At 50.3% G+C, this 6,547-nt stretch overlaps 1 pseudogene; it reads left to right on the plus strand.

Moving 5' to 3' along the window:
• Positions 1–832: 832 nt before the first annotated feature.
• On the plus strand, positions 833–6,115 carry LOC105468696 (folate receptor gamma-like; annotated as a pseudogene).
• The last annotated feature ends 432 nt before the right edge of the window (positions 6,116–6,547 follow it).

Consider the following 6,547-nt stretch of genomic DNA (forward strand, 5'->3'; position numbering starts at 1 on the left):
GAGACTCCACCTTCCCAGGTGGGCTGAGAACAGAGGTAAGGCCCTGCAACAGGACGGAGGGAAAAGTGGGGATGAGAGATGGGAGGTGAGATAGCACCTCCCCATCTCCTGGGAGGCTGGGCTCTCTGCTGTCTTTGCCTCCACTGACCAACCACCATCTGTTCTTGCTCAGCCCCCTCCTCCATTTGCCACTGACCTGTTGGCCTCCCCCAACCTCTGAGCCTGCTTCTGCCTGGGTAATTTCCCAAGACCCAGGAGGGGTGAGTGGTGAGGTGTGATTGCCCCCATCCCTTTGCCTCCCACAGCATCTGCTCTGGGACCATGAACAATAGCTGACAGCTCCATGGCCTTTGCTGTCCCCATCTCAGCTTCCCTGGGCATCTAAACCTCAGCTGCCCTGGGGTAAGAGGACGGGCTGAGGAAGCAGAAGCCTGAGGCTGTCTAGAGTCTCACTCCTGCATCAGCAGGCCACCACCTGTGTTTCCTCCTCGTGAAAATTTGAGAGGAATTGCATAAAACACTGGAGAAATGCAAGAGGGGAAGTCCGCAAGGGCGATGGTTCCCTCTATGATCATAGAGCAAGCTGGTGTCAGAGCCTGGACCTAGAGCACTGTTGCATGGGAAGCAGGAGGAGGGTCCTGCCTCCAGGCCGGGGAAGGGCTCCCTCTCACCTCTACACACCCTGCATTTCTTGGCTCAGCTGCCCTGTGGTGGATGCAGGGTGGGGAGGGCAGAGATCTGGGCTTGAGAGGGAGACAGTACACACTCTCGTGGCTGCTGCCCCTCCCTCAGGCCTTGTCCACCTCTGACTGTGGCTCTCTGGCAGGAATAGATGGCCTGGCAGATGATGCAGCTGCTGCTTCTGGCTTTGGTGACCACTGTGGGGAGTGTCCAGCCCAGGAGTGCGCAGGCCAGGACGGACCTGCTCAACGTCTGCATGAACGCCAAGCAGCACAAGGCACAGCCCAGTCCCGAGGACGAGCTGTATGGCCAGGTGAGGATAAAGTGGGGTCTGCGGCAGGGGAGACAGCTGCCTTTGACAGAGAAAAGTTAATGGGGTGGAGAAGTCAGCTGTGGAAGGTGATGAAGGCAGGAAGATGGCTGCTGTGATCCTGGAGGGCCTCCCCTGGGAGGTCACCAAGTCTACAGTAATGAAGGAATCACATACCTAACACTCACTCTGAGCCTATGAGCCATGTGCTTTCACTCAGGCCATGTCAGTGAATATGCCCAAAGGGCAGGGTGGGTGCACTGTGGTCTGTACTTATGCAAATGAGGAAATAGGTCTACAGAGGGTACAGGTGCAAGTGGAAACTGAGGAGAGGGATTGGCCATACCTTTCCCAGCCTTAATTATGTGCCAGCCCACAGAGCTCAGCAGCACAGTAGAAGAGGAGCTGGGCCATCATGGTCATGGTGCAGCCTACATGTACAAACGGGCCAGGTTTCCACCCCCATTAGGTACTGAAGAGACAGCAACCAATCCGATATGCTGGGGAGACTTCCCAGTTAAGAGGCCCTTGGCCTTGGCCTGGGAAGATGAGTAAGAGTTTTCCAGAAGGAAAAAGCAGGGAAGGGCAGTCTGGCAGAGGACAGCATGCACACAGGTCAGAGGGTGATGGCACGAGCAATGGCGGGTCCAGTGTGGCCAGAGCCAGCAGTGCCACTGCCCACAAGGAAGGGGAGGGGAGGCCAGGACCCCCATGCCACAGGTGAGGCCACTGAGGCAGCTCCGGGAGTATGAGCTCCAATTTGAATTCCAAGCTCAGGAGAGTGCCTGTATTTCATTCCTCTGATCTCCTGGCCTGCTCTCTAGAAGGGGTCACATTCCCAGAGGGCTGGGGTATGTGCCCAGGGAGACACTGTGGTATGGACAGGCTCCGAGAGCTAAAGCAAAGAGAGGACAGCCTGGAAGCCCCATGACATCTGAGTCATTCCCAACATTCCATTTGCTTATTTTTAAATCGGAGTAAAATTTAAAATAAATAAATAAAAGAAGTTCTCCATTTGAGCCGTTTTTAACTGTATGGTTCAGTGGTATTAAGTATGCTCATGTGGTTGTGCAACTGTCACCACCATCCATCTCCTGACCTCTTTCATCCACTAAAACTGAAACGGAAACTCTGTGCCCACCACTTCATTTGCTTTTCAGAACCTTCTAGAGCATCTACTCTTTGCCAAGAAATGTTGCAGATGTAGACTTTGAGAGATACAGATGATTATCATGCTCAGGGCCATGAACTATATGAGAGTGATATTTGTTGAGCCACTTCTATAACCCGGAAGTACTTTTCGTTATATTCAGTAACTCTTTTCAGAGGCAGAAACCCCTGACCCTGACTGGCAAAACCCATCTCTGCCAATCCCCAAGACCCATGATGTGCAAGGGTCTTGCAGGAAGACCAAGAGTTGGGACATCCAAGGAAAAGCAAGTGTGAAGTCAGGCCGGCAGGAAAGCATGTTCTGTGTCAGCCCACACTGGGCGTGGGCCAGGGTGTGGGAGATGGGTAGATCTGGCTCGACTCCCATGGATTTCCCTGTTGTTTCTCCTGGGTGCTCAGACCTGTCATGCCTCTGCCATCACTTGACCCTAGGTGCGAGGGTTCATCCCAGAAATTTTATGCAACTGATTCATGATTTCTCAGGTTTTCTGAGTCCAGGCCTAGAGTGATTTCCAAAGAGAAACCTCCACCATTTCTGCTTGTCTTGCCTGCCTTGTATTTACCTTCCTAGGATGGCCTTTCCCACATTTAGTCAAGTCCGGGTTCAGGCCCACGTGCAGGCTACAGCTCCTCTGTTCCCGCACGACTCTCAGGATCTATTTGGAGTCTCCTTGCCCGGACTTCCAGACCCTGGGAAAACCAGACCAGCCCCTTGACCTCCACCCTCCTGCACAACCTGGGCCAGGTTCCTCTCCTCCCTGTCCTGAGTTAAATCTTAACCCTACTATATACCACAGGTGTAGCTTACTGAAACGTTGTAAAAATGGGGGTAAGGATTCATACTGGGTTGTTAAAAGGATAAAGTGCAAAAGCCTTGGGGACTTTGCACCTACTGTGTTCTATGCCTGAGTGTTCTTTGTCTTCCCTGTACACACAGCCCACCCACCCACTAAAACCATACCCTCCATGAGGGTAGAGATGTTACTTGCTTTGTTCACTGGGGTATTCCTAGGACCTAGCACAGTGCCTGATGTCTAATAAGCACTCAGTTAATATTGGCTGGATGAAAAATGGATAATATAAATAAGCTGAATAACATGAAATAACTTTTTCAACCATTAAGAACCGTACAAACAATAATTACTCTCCCAGAGAGTGGCTCCCCTCCATTATGCTCCGTTAAAAGCCAATATTGGCCAGGCATGATGGCTTACATCTGTAATCGTAGCACTTTGGGAAGCTGAGATGAGAGGATTGCTTGAGCCCAGGAGTTTGAGACTAGCCTGGGAACCATAGTGAGACCCCATCTCTCTTTTTTTTTAAATTATTATACTTTAAGTTCTCGGGTACATGTGCACAACGTGCAGGTTTGTTACATATGTGTACATGTGCCATATTGGTGTGCTGCACCCATTAACTTGTCATTTACATTAGGTATATGTCCTAATGCTGTCCCTCCCACAGCCCCGCACCCCACCACAGGCCTCAGTGTGTGATATTCCCTTCCTGTGTCCTAGTGTTCTCATTGCTCAGTTCCCACCTATGAGTGAGAACATGCGGTGTTTGGTTTTCTGTCCTTGCGATAGTTTGCTCAGAATGATATTTTTCAGCTTCATCCATGTCCCTACAAAGGACAAGAACTCATCCTTTTTTATGGCTGCATACGATTCCATGGTGTATATGTGCCACATTTTCCTAGTCTATCAATGATGGACATTTGGGTTGGTTCAAAATCTTTGCTATTGTGAATAGTGCCGCAAAACATACGTGTGCACATGTCTTTATAGCAGCGTGATTTGTAATCCTTTGGGTATATACCCAGAAATAGGATGGCTGGGTCAAATGATATTTCTAGTTCTAGATCCTTGAGGAATCACCACACTGTCTTCCACAATGGCTGAACTAGTTTATAGTCCCACCAACAGTGTAAAAGTGTTCCTATTTCTCCACATCCTCTCCAGCACCTGTTGTTTCCTGACTTTTTAATGATCACTATTCTAACTGGTGTGAAATTGTATCTCATTGTGGTTTTGATTTGCATTTATCTGATGGCCAGTGATGATGAGCATTTTTTCATGTGTCTGTTTGCTGCATAATTGTCTTCTTTTGAGAAGTGTCTGTTCATATCCTTTGCCCACTTTTTGAAGGGGTGGTTTGATTTTTTTCTCGTAAATTTGTTTAAGTTCTTTGTAGATTCTCGATATTAGCCCTTTTTCAGATGAGTAGATTGCACAAATTTTCTCCCATTCTCTAGGTTGCCTTTTCACTCTGATGGTAGTTTCTTTTGCTGTGCAGAAGCTTTTTAGTTTAGTTAGATCCCATTTGTCTCTACAAAAATATTTTTAAAACAGTCAGGTGTGGTGGCATGGGCCTGAATCCCAGCTACTCGGAAGGCTGCAGTGGGAGGCTTGCTTGAGCACAGGATGTTGAGGCTACAGTGAGCTATAATCACACCACAGCACTCCAGCATGTGCAACAGAGAGAGACCTGTCTCAAATAAATAAATAAATAAATAAATAAATAAATAAATAAATAGGGGAAAAATGCACTGATAGTGTAATTGCCTCTGTCCCCAGGTGGGGGCTCCTCAAGGGCCCTCCCCAGGAAGTATTTCTCTGGATGACCTACCTGGGGCAGAGGAGCCAGAATATGGAGGAGATGGCTGTGGTAGGGAGGGACTTAGTCCTGTGTCTTCCCCACCCAGTGCAGTCCCTAGAAGAATGCCTGCTGCACGGCCAACACCAGCCAGGAGCTGCACAAGGACACCTCCCGCCTCTACAACTTTAACTGGGACCACTGTGGTAAGATGGAGCCCGCCTGCAAGTGTCACTTTATCCAGGACACCTGTCTCTATGAGTGCTCACCCAACCTGGGGCCCTGGATCTGGCAGGTATGAGTGCCATTCCCATAAACATAAACTTCATAGCTGGGTGCAATGGCTTATGCCTGTAATCCCAGCACTTTGGGAGGCCGAGACAGGTGGATTACCTGAGGTCAGGAGTTTGAGACCAGCCTAGCCAACATGACAAAACCCTGTCTCTACTAGAATACAAAAATTAGCCGGGTGTGGTGGTGGGTGCCTGTAATCCTAGCTACTTGGGAGGCTGAGGCAGGAGAATTGCTTGAACCTGGAAGGTGGAGGTTGTAGTGAACTGAGATCGTGCCACTGCACTCCAGCCTGGGCAGCAGAGCGAGACTCTGTCTCAGAAATAAAACAAACAAACAAACAAAAACAAAACATTAACCTCAGCAGAGGGCAGAGCCTGCCAGCCACTTGCAGGGAGGGCTTGGTCCAGGAATTCAGGTCTGAGGGTGGTGGATGCTCTGCCCCCTCCCACAGCTCTGGTCCCCTTTGAGGATAAAGCTGCTGAGATATGTGGCTGACAGGAGCGTTCCGTCTCCTCCCCACTCAGGTCAACCAGAGCTGGCGCAAAGAGCGCATCCTGAATGTGCCCCTGTGCAAAGAGGACTGTGAGCGATGGTGGGAGGACTGTCGCACCTCCTACACCTGCAAAAGCAACTGGCACAAAGGCTGGAATTGGACCTCAGGTGAGGGCCGGGAGGAGACGAGATGAGGAGTGGGAGTGGGGCTTTAGGGTTGGGAGGGGTGCAGTCTGGCCCAGAAGCTCAGGGTCTTATGTTCTCCTCCCTCAGGGATTAATGAGTGTCCGGCCCGGGCCCTCTGCCGCACCTTTGAGTCCTACTTCCCCACTCCAGCCGCCCTTTGTGAAGGCCTCTGGAGCCACTCCTTCAAGGTCAGTAACTACAGTGGAGGGAGCGGCCACTGCATCCAGATGTGGTTTGACTCAGCCCAGGGCAACGCCAATGAGGAGGTGGCCAAGTTCTATGCTGCGACCATGAATGCTGGGGCCCCGTCCCATGGGATTATTGGTTCCTGATCCAAGAAGGGTCCTCTGGGGTTCTTCCGACAACCTATTCTACTAGACAAATCCACATGTGTCTTGTGTCTTGTAATCTGGGGACGAGTGGGTTGGAGGGACACATTGCTTCATCTTTCCTACTGATAGGCCCCGAATCAGGCTGGAACTGGCTTGATGTTCACTGGGAAGCAGGGTGTGGAGGTTGAGCCAGAATCTAGGTATCCATCCCTTAATCTGGTTCTCCTGAGACCCTTCCCCTCACACCAAGCTCATTACTCCCACACTACACATGGACAAGGGCACAGGTGGAGGGGAGATGGGCAGAAACAGGAGATGAGTTATTGGGCTTCAGGTGAGGAAGACAGTTTATTTCCCCTTCCCTGACTAGATGTGGGCTGGGAGGAGATACTGGTTGGAGAGGAGGGTCTAATTGATAAACACCTGCCTTGTTTTTATTTGTTTGAGACTGAAGTCTTGCTATGTTGCCCAAGTTGCTCTTGAACTT

Source organism: Macaca nemestrina, chromosome 12 (genome assembly GCF_043159975.1).
Source record: "Macaca nemestrina isolate mMacNem1 chromosome 12, mMacNem.hap1, whole genome shotgun sequence".
Lineage (NCBI taxonomy): Eukaryota > Metazoa > Chordata > Mammalia > Primates > Cercopithecidae > Macaca > Macaca nemestrina.